The sequence below is a fragment of the Mangifera indica genome, chromosome 13 (assembly GCF_011075055.1).
Source record: "Mangifera indica cultivar Alphonso chromosome 13, CATAS_Mindica_2.1, whole genome shotgun sequence".
NCBI classification, from domain to species: domain Eukaryota; kingdom Viridiplantae; phylum Streptophyta; class Magnoliopsida; order Sapindales; family Anacardiaceae; genus Mangifera; species Mangifera indica.
In genome coordinates, this window is record NC_058149.1 from 6416476 (window position 1) to 6431201 (window position 14726).

The following is a 14726-nucleotide window of genomic DNA, read 5'->3' on the forward strand; positions in this document are numbered from 1 at the left end:
TCTGTAAAATCCACTATGGCGTGGAGGAATATTTTGTGGCATGTAAGACAAGGTAACCTTACCTTCTTGTAAGGTGGTATCACCTTGTTAAAATTAAAAAAAATACTGATTTTGAAATAAAGAGTTGTAGCAGGATATAGAGTTTATGATTTTGATTTTGCAAATGAGAAATGCTCATACTTCCTAGGGACCTTGCTTAATTTCTGGGCAAGCAATATAATCATTATTGCTTTTTATGGCCTAAAATGATCGATTAAACCCAAGTCAACACCATGTTGCTGAAGGCCCAAAAGTAAAATGAAATTTTATTTATTAAATAAATATATTGGTAACGAAGTCATGTAATTATTCGATCTTAATAATAAATTCTTCCCCCTCTTTTTAATTCATGATGTGTCTCATCATTCAAGTTTTCATTTGTTTCAGATAGAAGTTTGATTCATTAATAATAATAATAATAATAATAATAATAATAATAATAATATATGTGTATGTATACATAAAACATACTTGGATTACACAATGTAACATACACGCTTTTGATTCATATGGCTAAAACATATTATATCATGGATTGTCTAGACACCCTTCAGATATCATATGCCCTAAAAAAATATTAAAGAAAAGAGAGAGAATGAAAATAAGTCGAAGTGAGAGTTTGTGTTTGATTTGGAGTCCATTTCAATCACAAAACAAAATAAGGGCTGACAAAGGTCTGTCCATTACTCGGTCTTGAATTAATTGTCGGCCTCTTTCATTTTTGCAGTTTTTTTTTTTTTTTTTTTTGTTTTCATCTCTTTAATGCTAACATAATTATTTTATTTACTTACTAACATTACCTAATAATTAATAGAAAAGGTATAAGACTGTACGTGAGATGAAGAAACAATGTTAATTATTGCTCTGAAAATTTGAATAAATTATAATCCAACTATCAAATTATTGATTCATAATTCACGATGATAAATGGTAAGTCAAAAGTTTACTCTTAAAATATATCATAAACAAAAATATCATCGAAATTGACTTAAACCCACATCTCCACTCAATTACCACTCAAACTACCCTTTGGGATTAATTACAAAATCTTTTTCAATTCGTAAAAATTCTAACGGGTTGAACTAATCGATGCATTGATAGTTTACAATTCTAATGTTGATTGAGGCACTCTCTTATTATTTCAAATAAGATATAATAATATTTTAGATTGATTTAAATCAGATTCTTAGTATGTTTGCTTCTTATTTGTAGAAGATTAGGTATACGCTTGAAAGCAGGCGAGCACAGTCCGATTTCTTATTATGCTTGCTTACTCGGATATTGATTAGTAGGGCTTGAAAGCTTCAATCGAAGGGACTCTGTCCGCTTCTGTCGAATGGCTGCTAACCATTATTCTGGGTGGATCTTGCAACGATACCCTTAGTCCACAGTCTTTATAGCCAATCCCCGGATTGACAGGACGAACTGCTAGTTTTCAGATACGAGATATCCATCCTAGTCACTATGGACGCATTTGCCCAATTGACACGTCTGAAGGAATCAATGTTGGAGAATAGCCGGAATGAGATGGAATAGGCATTGTACTGATGGGAGTCAGTTTAGTGATCCGAGGGACGGGATAACAAGAAAGGATGGGAAAGAATAAAGAGTGCTTGCAAGTCTGAGAGCATATCATACGCTTTTAGATGCGCCGAATCAATCGCTTGCCGAATCACCTGTCGTCGAAGACGGGCTAACTCTCATATCGCTAGTTCATCCCGATAGAACGGGAGTGAGTCAAGCAAGATATGAGTCAATCTTTTTCCTTAAACATTAAGCATGCATGTCCTCATGTGTTGAAAATTAAAGTAATGAATTTCATGGTATTGATTCCATGAAAAGACAAGAGGATAGAAATTGAGACCACAAAATTCTAGAAAACTCCAATTGGAATTGGCTTTTGTTGGCCAATATATACCATATAATATAAGACCATAGTAATTTAAGGCCAAACGACTATTTCCCACCCAAGGTATGCTGTAATGACAAGTTTCCCCCCTTTAACTATGGAAATACCAAACACCCACCCATGGCCAGTTAAATTTAACGGGGTTAAGGGTAAAATTGTCATTTTCTCTATAATATTAAAAAATAAACTAAAATATAATTTCCTTTTGCCCCCCTAAAGTTTGAAAAAAAAAATTTTCCCCCAGCCTAAGTTTAAGAAAATGGCAGTTTCACCCTAGGGTTTGGTTTTGAAATCTCCGGCGACCTCTCCGGCTCCGTTGCCGACGGCTTCTCCCTCCCGAAGAATCCTCTCCTTCCGGTGATCGGTTTCCTCCCATTTGGAGGTCCGATCGTCGCCGGAAAAGCGGTGGGAGACGAAGAACTTCGTCGGGGAAGACGAAGTGCCGTCGTCTTCGTCTGGGAAGACGATCGGCTTCCCAGGGAAGACAACCGTCTTCTTCTGGGAAGACGATCGTCTTCCCAGACGAAGACGACGGCTTCGTCTTCGTCTGGGAAGACGAAGAACTTCGTCTTCCCCGACGAAGTTCTTCGTCTCCCACCGCTTTTCCGGCGACGATCGGACCTCCAAATGGGAGGAAACCGATCACCGGAAGGAGAGGATTCTTCGGGAGGGAGAAACCGTCGGCAACGGAGCCGGAGAGGTCGCCGGAGATTTCAAAACCAAACCCTAGGGTGAAACTGCCATTTTCTTAAACTTAGGCTGGGGGGAAATTTTTTTTTTCAAACTTTAGGGGGGCAAAAGGAGATAAAATTTTCAGGCGTTAGGGTTCTGTTAAATTTAACTGGCCATGGGTGGGTGTTTGGTATTTCCATAGTTAAAGGGGGGAAACTTGTCATTACAGCATACCTTGGGTGGGAAATAGTCGTTTGGCCGTAATTTAATAGATAAATTCAAAATGCGAATTTACCTTTTTCCCTAGCTAGACGATTAACTTATTTTAAACGTCATTCTTATGATTGTTACAGATATGATTAGAATATTCAATGAAAAGGAGAGATTTTGGTTTACTCGTGTTATTTTACCATCAAGTTTCTCATTCGTGGAAACTCTACGTTAATGTCAATTTCGGCAGCTTAATTAAATAGTTATTTGCAATTTGCATGTGGCTTTTTATTACGTAATAAAACTGAGAAATAATACAAGTTTCTGAGAGCTTCAATAAAACATTTGTACAAATAAATATTAGGGAAATTAAAAAATTAACCTAAATATTAGGAAAATACCCTATTTACCTAAAATTATCGAAATGCCCTAGTATAAAAAGCAAAAAATTTTCATATTCTTAGCAAAAATTTTCCCCACTCTACTGTGCACAAACCAAAATCTGACGGGATTTTCTATAGGTCTCCCATGACAACGATGTCTTCAACATTTACAGAATTTTTGACGTTTTTTAACAATGAAAATGATGAAGAAGGTGAATAAATTGTCTCTTATCTTATTTTATGTTTAGATTTAATAGATTTAGAGTGATTTTAGTTTAAGGTTTCTGGATTTGAAAAATTGATTTTGTAGTTTGATTTTTGATTGCTTTTTATGAGGGAGGGGGGGGGGGAAATGTGAGTTTTTAAACAGTATTTACATCGGAGGAGATACAAGGGAACTCCAGGGGAGGGGGAAACTGCACATTTTGGAATAATTTCCCACAGTGGAGCACAGGGGAAGGGGAAATGTTTATTTTTTAAACAGTGACACATCCGTGGGAACCCTGGGGGTAAATGATGAGTTTTTAAACATTTTGGACATGTAGGAGAGAGGGAAATTTATAAGGGGCAAATTGATATTTTATAAATAACTAGGACCTTTGAGACAATGAGGAAATGTTATAGAGGCAAATTGATATTACTATAAAATTTTAATACCTATTGGAGAAATAGAAAATGTTAAGGGGGAAAATTGATATTTTGTTTAAATATTAAATCTTATTTCCATTTTTCTCATTCGAGGGTTTTTTTAAATGTAGTTTTCGAATTTTAGCTCCGTTTTTCGATTTTTCTGATTCATAGGGTTTTTTACGTATAGTTTTCGAATTTTATTTCTGTTTTTCAATGTTTTCATTTTACGATTTTCAGATGTGTTCTTTTTGAATTTCAGATCAGTCTTTCTATATTTATCATTTTAGGGTTTTTAGATTTATAGTTTTTGAATTTTATGTCCATTTTTTGATGTTTCTATTCTATGTTTTTCAGATGTGTTGTTTTCAAATTTCAAATCAATTATTTGATTTTTGTCATTTTAGGATTTTTCGATGTGTACTTTTCGAATTTCAAACCTATTTTTTAATATTTCTAATTTTTAGGTTTTTCGATATATAGTTTTCAAATTTGAGCTCACTTTTTCAGTTTTTATGATTCTAAAATATTTTGATGTGTAATTTTTAAATTTCAAATCGATTTTTGGTTTTATCATCTGAAGGTATTTCAATGTTTAGTTTTTCAAATTTAAAATCTCTTTTTTGATATATGCGTTATTCTAGGGTATTTCGATATATAATTTTAGAATTGTATATCTATTTTTATTATTTTAGGATATTTCAACGTTTAGTTTTTTACTTTCAATTTTGTGCTTTGACTTTTGTCATTTAGGGTATTTCGATATGAAATTTTTGAATTTTTATTCAATTTTTCAGTTTTTGTCATTCTTGGATATTTCAATGTGTAGTTTTTGAATTTTAGGTCTATTTTTTTATATTTGTCATTTTATAGTTTTTCGACCTGTCTGTATCTTTCAAATTTCAATTCAGTTTTTTAATTATTGTCATTATTGGGTATTTCGACATGTAATTTTTAAATTCTATATCAATTTTTTTATTATTGTCATTCTAAAATATTTCAACGTTTACTTTTTGATATTCAGTTTTTTTTTTTGTTATTTTAAAATATTTTAACATATAATTTTTAAATTTTTAATTGATTTTTTAGTTTTTAATATTTTAAAGTATTTGGCTGCACACAAGATGATGCACACATTTCACTTGTGGCTGCTGTTGACGTTCACTTATTATTGCCTATTCACTTCTTGTGCATTATCCCACTTATTTATTGGTGGTCATTGTCACCCACATTTTAAAATGTTATAATTTTATTAAATACATTTAAAAAAACAATTATAAATAAGCTATATTTTATAATGAAAATATTCATGCATGGTGCATTTTAATGGTTATAAAAATTAATTAATGTTACTTTAAAATTTTGATACTATTAAACAAGTCTTTCTAGTGGATGGAACTTTGAGTCAGCTCTATACCACCATTTTAAATGAGCTCACGTGGCTCCTTTCACTTAAAACCCATTATTATATGGTAGCATTAAAGTATATACCATTATTATTATATTAATTGTGATCTACACCATAGAAAAAACAAAACTTATATACATACTTTGAGAGCACATTTGTCATATATGTTAGTTGATGTTGCAATGGCTAAACAAATAAATACTAAGAGATTAAATTATTATTAATTAATTTAATAAGCCATAAAATTGTAGGCACCGACTGCCTCACCAAAGCCAAATGTAGTTTAGGAATATAGATAGCCACCCCACCTCCAGTACTTCATTGGTTGGGATGGTAGATTCGGTGGAGCTTAACCTCATTTTGATTTGATGTGGAGTTTGGTTAGGCATTACGTGCCCCCTTACTTTAATTAATAATTTCATAAATTTTGATATGAAAACATCAATGATAACTAATGCTCCTTTCAAATTAAATTAAATATACAATTATAAAGTGGGTATGCCCTATTTTGTCTTTCTTATTTGACTTCGCAAATCATTCAGGTGCATGTAATTTCGACATGATATGGTTTAATTCACATTTTTTTCAATCTAGGATTTACATAATTGAGTAAATGCAGAGTTTCTTTTAGTTTTCATCTCTCAAAAGAGAGGTGGGCTAATCACTAAAAAATGTCCTTTAATACAAATAATTAAGCTTGGGAGGGGGAGGAGGGGGGAGGAAGTCAACTAATTTACATATGAATCAGGCTTTTGAAGGGAGAAGGAATAGTGCTAGGGCATATTGTATATGAGAAAGGGATTGAAGTTGATAAAACAAAATAAGAGGTAAGTGAGATAATGCCCCCATCAACATCACTCAAGGGAGTGCACAGTTTCCTTGGTCATCCACTAACATCACTCAATGGAGTGCACAATTTCCTTGGTCACGAGGTAAGTGAGATGATGCCCCCATCAACATCACTCAAGGGAGTGTATAGTTTCTTTGGTCATCCACTAACATCACTCAAGAGAGTGTACAATTTCCTTGGTTATATCAGTTTTTATAGGAGTTTTATTATAGACCTCTTAAAAAATTGTTACATTTTTATTTAATTTACTTGTTAAAGATGTTTCTATTATCTTTGATCAATATTATCTTGTTTTTTTTCACATGTTAAAATAAGGCGTTAAATTCAACCCCTATTATTTAACCACTAGATTGAAGTTTATTGTTTAAGGTGATGTGTGACGTGAGTGATTATGTTGTGGAAGTAGTTTTAAGGCAAAGGAAAGATAAGAAGGTCTATTGGATTTACTATACCATTCATACACTAGATGAAATGCAAATCAACTATGCCACCATTGAAAATAAGCTTCTCACAATTGTGTTTGCTTTTGATAAGTTTAGTTCATACTTGGTGGGATCTAAAGTCATCATTTACATTGACCATTCAACCACTAAATATCTTCTAAGAAAGAAAGATGCAAAACAAAAGTTAATTAGATGTATATTACTTTTCTAGAAATTTGATTTGGAGATTAAAGATTAAAAAGGGATGGAAAATGTTACTGTTGATCACTTATTTAGGTTGGAGAAAGATAGGTGTGGGGCTCGACCAAAATTTACTTATTGATGATTTTTTTTCCAACAACTTTGAGAGTATTTTATTGGGTGGTACCATAGACCATATGAATTATCTTTGTGTGTGGTGTACCACCTCCGAAGATGAGTTACCACCAGAAAAAAAAAGTTTCTATAGGATGCCAAAAATTGTTATTGAAAAGAGTCATTGCTTTATAAAAAGTATTTTAATGAAATTTTATGATAATGTTTACCACAAGACATAGTAGAAAATGTTTTGACTTCTTGTCATACTCATCAAAAATAGTAGGAAACACACCTCTCTTTATTTTAACCAATGTTTTTATATTTAGAAATCAATCAAATGCTCCTTTTTATATTTGGTGGCATATTTATAAATTTCTTTAAGTCATTGATTCAAATCAATATCAGATCAAAAATATATTTAAAAATACTTATCAGTTAAAAATTTTATATTTTACTTCAAATTACAAACTAAATAGATGGTGAATATCATTTTATAAAATTATTCAAATAACAGATGGGAAGAATGATTCAAAGAAAAGGAAAGAAACCTAACAAAACAAGCATTCTTTGTAGTACAAATCAAATCTTATTTTACCATGAAGTTTGTGATTTGTTTAAAGTGTAAACTGACATTAATTATAATGTCAATTTCGGCGGCTTCAATTGAAGCCATAAAATTCGGAAATAATACAACTAGTCTGAAGTCATTTTCGGCATGCAGCTTAAATCAAACATAATTGTAAGTAAAGAGATGCACGCATCTATCAATCTTGTTGATTCAGTGGACTTTCCCTGTTATTTTTATTGGCCTATTTGTCTATTTGTGTGGCTTATTTTGATAGTCCCACTTATTTATGGGCGGTCATTATCACCCAAATTTTAAAATTTTATAAACATTAAATTTTAATGCTACCAATATATATATGTATTACAAATTAAAATTACATTATATTATATAATAAAAAGTTTATGGTGTATTTAATCTGTTTGATGTAGAATCTAAGGAAATACTCACCTCTCTATGTCTGCATGTACCAGAGTTATTTTTTTGTAGGCTTATTACATATGGGAGGATTCGACCTTAATCAAGTCAAAACAAGGATTATTTCATGTTTTATTTAAATTTATAATGTTCAATTTAAATGCAAGTTTAAAATCGTTCAAGCTTGTATACAATGTTGTTGTAAGGTTGTTGCAAGATGAGCAATATTGTTAATGGGATGAAAAATATTATAGGGACAATCAAAATATATCATCAAAGAAATAAACAATATTACAGGTAGGATAAACAATGTCACTAGAAAAGGTCATGAGTCGAGCTGGAGTTTCTTCAATCTATTTAGGAAAGAGTGACAAAGCTAAATGATTAATACTTAAATGAACATATTAATATGTAATGGAAAAAATTTAAATGATGCCATTAGTATATAGTTAGCAAAATAAGTGTGTAGTGTAATTACGGTACAAATAACACTGCCTTTTGAAAAATTTTCTATTTTAATTAAACGATAAAGGCCAAGATTGGGTTGGAAAATAAATAAAGATTTTACATGGTTGGACTTTGAAGCATCAATAATAATTAATAATTAAGTGTCATAAAAAAAAAAAAAATAGATCTTTGAGGTAACGGGGAAAATATATATACTATTGGTCTTCATATCATATCCAACTTTGCATTGCAAAAGCTAGAAAAAGATTTGTGGTGTGTCAAACTCAAAGAACAATGACACTTCTTTTACTAAATTCAATAACCCTTTAATTATGTAATCACTTATCTATATTTTTATTGGCCAAACAACTATTTCCCACCCAAAGTATGCTAAAATGTCAAGTTTCCACCCTTTATCTTTGATATTTCCCTCAGCCTAAGTTTTAAAAAATTACAGTTTCACCCTAGGGTTTCATTTTGAAATCTCCAGCGATATCTCCGGCATCATTGCCAACGACCTCTCCCTCCTGAAGAATCCTCTCCTTCTGGCAATTTTTTTCCTCCCATTTGGAGGCCCGATCAACATCGGAGATGTCTTGGGAGATGAAGAACTTTGTCAGTGAAGACGAAGTTCTTCGTCTTCCCAGAGGTCTTCTTCTGGGAAGACGATAAGAAGACGACTTCTTCTTCGTCTGGGAAGATGAAGAACTTCGTCTTCCCTGACGAAGTTTTTCATCTCCTAAGGCGTCTCCAACGTCGATCGGGCCTCCAAATGAAAGGAAAGAGATCGCCCGAAGGAGAGGATGCTTTGGGAGGGAGAGGTCGTCGACAATGGAGCCGGAGATATCGCCAGAGATTTCAAAGCGAAACCCTAGGGTGAAATTGTGATTTTTTAAAACTTAGACTGGGGAAAACTTTTAGTTTTTAAAGTTTTGGGGGGCAAAAATAGATTATATTTTAGTTTATTTTTAATATTATGGAGAAAATGACGATTTTACCTTTATTACCGTTATTTTTAACTGCTCATGAGTGAGTGTTTGGTATTATCAAAGATAAAGGGTGAAAACTTGACATTTCAGCATACCTTGGATGGGAAATAGTCCTTTGGCCTATTTTTATTTGATATTTGCTAAATTTGAGAACGAGAACAAGAACAAATTGGGTATGCCCTATTTTGTCTTTATTATTTGACTTGTTGTAAAGATTGTGCAATTGATATTGTTTAGTCTTGGTTTTACATAGAGTGAATCACAATCACCTTTTACTCAGAAGTTTGTGAGTTTCTCAGCCAAATACATCTATTAGTTAGCTTCGCATTTTTTTTAGTTCAAAGAATTTTCACATGCTACATTGACTTGGTTTCCATACTCCAATGTTTTTCACTCTAAAATCATTTATTTAGGTGGCATCAATGATATTTTAAATTGAGTGTTCATAATTATTTTTCAAGGTTTTTTTTTAACTTCAAGTAAGTTTCTTTATCCAAATTTATCTACTTAATTGTTGTCTTTTGTGAAAGAAACAAACAAAAAAAGAAAACAAAATACTCGAATATATGTTCACTTTTTTTTTAATAAATGAATAAATTTTATTTGAATTAAATTATTTTTTTATTAAATTGATTATATTAAACAAATAAAATTTTAAATTAGTTGAATAATTCTATAATTGCTATAGCTATTATTTATTTATTTATTTATACTTCAATTATAAATAATAAAAAAATAGAGGTATACAAAGGGACTATAATACGAGTGTACGCGTGATAAGTGAAAAAAAAAATTGAAAATAATGATGATACAAAGAAGAGGTTGGTGGTTGGAAGATATTTTTCATTTTCCATTTATATATTTAAATTAAAAAGAGATATTTATATATTTAAATTTAAAAGAGATAATAAGAGAACGGCATCGTTCTCTCCTTGGCCTATTTGCACTTCTCATTTCCATCCAAATTACCAATAATGCAATGGATTTGTGGAACTCGCCTTTTGCTTGCTTTATTTGTTTTATTTATTAATTAATTATTATTAGAAAATTTGTTAAGACGAATTTAGTCTTATAGTTTGTTAATGTGTAACACTTTGGCCAATTGTCAAAATATTATTGGATTTTTTGTTTGGATAATATAACATCTTTCACTAGATGTTATGTCTCTTAGGGGAGATGTTACTACTTAGATCATTTGAGCATGCGTATATTTAAAAACAATTAAAACGAGTGAATAAAACACATAAACTTGTTATAAATTCATAATTACTAAAATACCATTTCAATGAAAACATCAATAGAAACATGTTAAAGGATGTCCAAAATATAAATATGTCAATCATAATGTCATAAGGTGTATAGCTAAATACACCAAATGAAATATGAATACATAAACTAATAAATTATGAAAATAACAGAAATGCCCTCCATTGCTTTATGCCTGTTGATTGTCTCTCGTCCACAACTATCACGATTATTTATACCTACACATAAAAATAGGGGAGTGAGTGATAAAACACTCAATAAGTAAAAACTCCACTGTTAACTTTTAGGTAATCTCCATAATGCCTAATATGGATCTGTGTCGTCGTTCATATAGTTGGACACCTTAAAATTGTCTTTGTGTCATCATACATACAATTAGGCACTTCAAAATTTCCTTTATACTGTCATACACATAGTTCAACACTCTCATTATAGTTTCATTTCATACTATCTACGTTAGGGTTTTAACATTGATTTTTCTTATACTCATCCTTTATAGGGGTAAAATAATCATTACCATAACTTTACATAAACATTGCTAACTTCCTAAACATTTGTTCCTAAATTCCCCTATTATGCATGGGGGTGTGTCTTCCATACATGCGGGTGTACTTAACTTCTCATATATTGTATACAATAACCCCAACATGGGAATACAACCTAAAGTGACATACACAATCTTGTGTCCCATGTCAAACAAACATGATATATTCCTAAATTAACATGTTTGTGGCTTCAACCTAACACAGGGACAATTGTGCCTAAATATACACTATCGTGTATCTAACCATACATAGACGTGTAACATATCTTTTGTAGAATTGCGACTTGAGTATTTTTGTGTTTTCTAACTATCTAAAAATCAAACGTGCACTTCTAAAATTGCATTCTTGCATTATTAATCATGCAAAATGTGCCTCTAACTTACACAAGTACCAATAACAGCTCAAATAAACATCAAACATACTTAGTACTCCATCGTTGATTTTTTCAGGATTCAACAAATCAAATAACATTGTTAATTCATCAAGCAATCTTGTATAATAAAATCTCATAAATTTACAATGCAATTAAACTTTGTTCCATTCCTTTCATTTAACAATCCTCCCATAAATTTCACACATCAACTGATTTACAATAGACTAGCATGTTGTCAAGAATTAAGTAACAAGAACCAACACAATCCATATTTTAAAATCATGAATTCAAAATTCCTATACAAGCCACAACTATTGTAATAATTATATCATTATACTATGATGGAATATCCAACAATGTTGTAATCATCATTCAAAATCAAGATAATCACAGAGATTCATAAACAAGAAAACTAGTCACCGTACTTACCTCTCTTTCAATGACTATGCAAAGTCTTCACGTGGCTTTGATGATCTTTCGTGTTCCCAAGCTTTAGAGCTCTCAAACTCTTTCTCAACTCTCTGATTTTTCTGTAAAGTTATATAGAATCCTCAACCAAATGTGTCTGGAGTCTTTTTTTTTTTAACAAAAAAATACAATACACGACCGTGTACCTTTCATACATGGGCGTGTATATTGTTACCCATTAATGATAATATTCAAAATCATTACAAACCTTATCCTTTTTTAGACTTCAAATAAGTTAACCATACACGTGTGTACTTTGATATACACAGGCGTGTAGGTCTCCCAAATTTAGCCAATCACACAAATCATATGAAAAAAAAAACTATTTTACCTTTGTCAATACACACAAAGGCATGTGATCTTCCCACATGGTTGTGCAACCCAAAAATCACATATAATCAATAAACAGATATAAATCTATAGGCTAAAAGGCTAGAATACCCTTGGACATTCCTGTGGGCGCTACAATTATGGTATAAGTAAGCATGTAATTTGGGTGGAATAATATTGCCAAGAGTTGGAAGAATTATAATATGAGATCTTATTGTTGTTCGGTGTTTTTGGCATGAGAAATATATATATTAGAGACTTAATTTGGTGTTTTTGAGACATAGAGATATGTTTGCTTCATTAGAAAACAATTGAATGGTAGTTTCAGATAACAATGTACAATTGTACATACGGAGATGTATGTGCGTGCATACCTTAGGTAGAAGATAACTCCCCACGAGTTGATGTACACCTATAATGCTATATAGAAAAAGTCATGTATGATCATACATTATGAGGTGTACACTTGTAAATGGCATTTGAGCACACAAGCTAGTGACAAGTAGTACATGAAACCTTAGCTTGATTATGGCGTCTTGTTGATTTAACATGTTATATGAGTTAAGCATGCAAAAAAAAAAAAAAAGTAGAAAAAGAGTTAAAGGAATGATTTCCATGACTTAGTTGTAAAGCCTGAATTATGATTAAACAATAGCCCAAAAATAGAAATTTTAAGTTATAGACTTGATAGAACACTCGTTCATGGTGGAAAACAACTGTACCAGACCAAAGTTGAAGATGAACAATCAACCATTCATAGGAGATGATGAATGTCAGTGAATAGAGAAAGTAGTAAATGATCGTTACAAAAACAATAACGTTTGTTCATGCCTTAAAAATGAAGTATGGTTGTTCATAGACCATGAACAATCATTCATGAAGTTGTTCCTTGGGAAATAAAACGTTAAGTAGCCATAAGTTATGTGTACTAGGGCACATACATGAAAACCGTCCTTAATCTATATAAAATAAGAGAATTGGATGTGAGAAGTAACTTTAATCTATGTAGCACTACAAATAAAGCAACAAGTATCATTATCATCATAGATGGTATTCTAAAATTTGGAGTTACGATCATAATAAAACAACGAAAGAATTAGTGTTATTTTGACAAAAGGCGACATAGCATATAACATCATTATCATCCTTGATGACATAATGCATCTCATTAATTGCATCTTTATAGCTCATAGCTATCTAGATAATATATCATCTCCGATTAATACGTAAATAATGACTTAATTATTGAGTCAATCTATTGCACGCCAATCAAATTGAATTTTAACCAATTTACTTTTTATCCAACATAAATTATTGTGTTGCATTATATTAATCAATAATATTCTCCATAATTAACCATAATAATCATATATGTCATTCTAATTAATTCTATAATAGTGATAAGTAATGTATAAGAACAATTTAAATTAAAATACATAAAATCTGCGTAGTAATAAGTAATATATAAAAATTATTAAAAACATGCATAAACTCTCCTTCTTGGAGATCGTTCAAAAAGTTATGCAATATGCAAAGTACATACATGACTTTTGGGGAATTTCATCAAGTTTGTGTTAAATTTTAATCGTGGCTTTACCCAATTTATGTATTCTTAAATCACTCATAAATATCATAACATTATATGCATTAATAATGAGTCTAACACCATAACAATAGATAATCATAATAATGTTAGAGATAAACATAATTTAAAGTTAAATTTGATCCTAATACTTGGATGAAATGATTTTTCTTGCTTGATTTCAAGTTTAATTGTGAGATATTGAAGTAAGAGTTAGAGATTGGCATGGTTAGAGATGATTTAAGCGTTTAATTGGAAGGTTAGAAGAGATCAAGAGAAAATTATATTTAATTAAGTTAATTGGTTATAATGATATAAAAGGTTATTTTTGTATAAACAAATTATTTTTGGTTATTTTATTTTATTAATATCCTTTAATTTTATTTATATAATTAGAAATTTTCATAATATTTATTAATTATCAATCAAAAGACCACATAAGCTCTATCTATCACACATCCAATTGACACAATCACATAATATAACCAAAGTTTTGTGTGGTACTACCTAATTTTGTCACTAAATAAACACTTTGAATTGTTAATTGGTAGAGCCATATGGAATAATGTTATTCAAAATTCTTTTCTTGCTTAAAAATAATTATAGGATTCAATAAAATTAGACAAATAATATAAGCTATTAGAATAGTGGAGGAGCTCAAAATAGATCCATGATATGGCATCTACCCACATCACTTAACAAGTTTGGAAATTTATTTTATTTATGATTGTCATGATTTTTATATTCCAAACATGCATGGCAAAATTTATCAAATTCCTGCTTTGAGAAATTTATTTCTTGTATTGTTATTATGTATATAAAAGAAATGAATTTATTTAAAAATGTAACGTTATTACTCAAGAAAGGCTAACGAGGGTCCGTAATGTTACCCAACCGCCGGTAAGT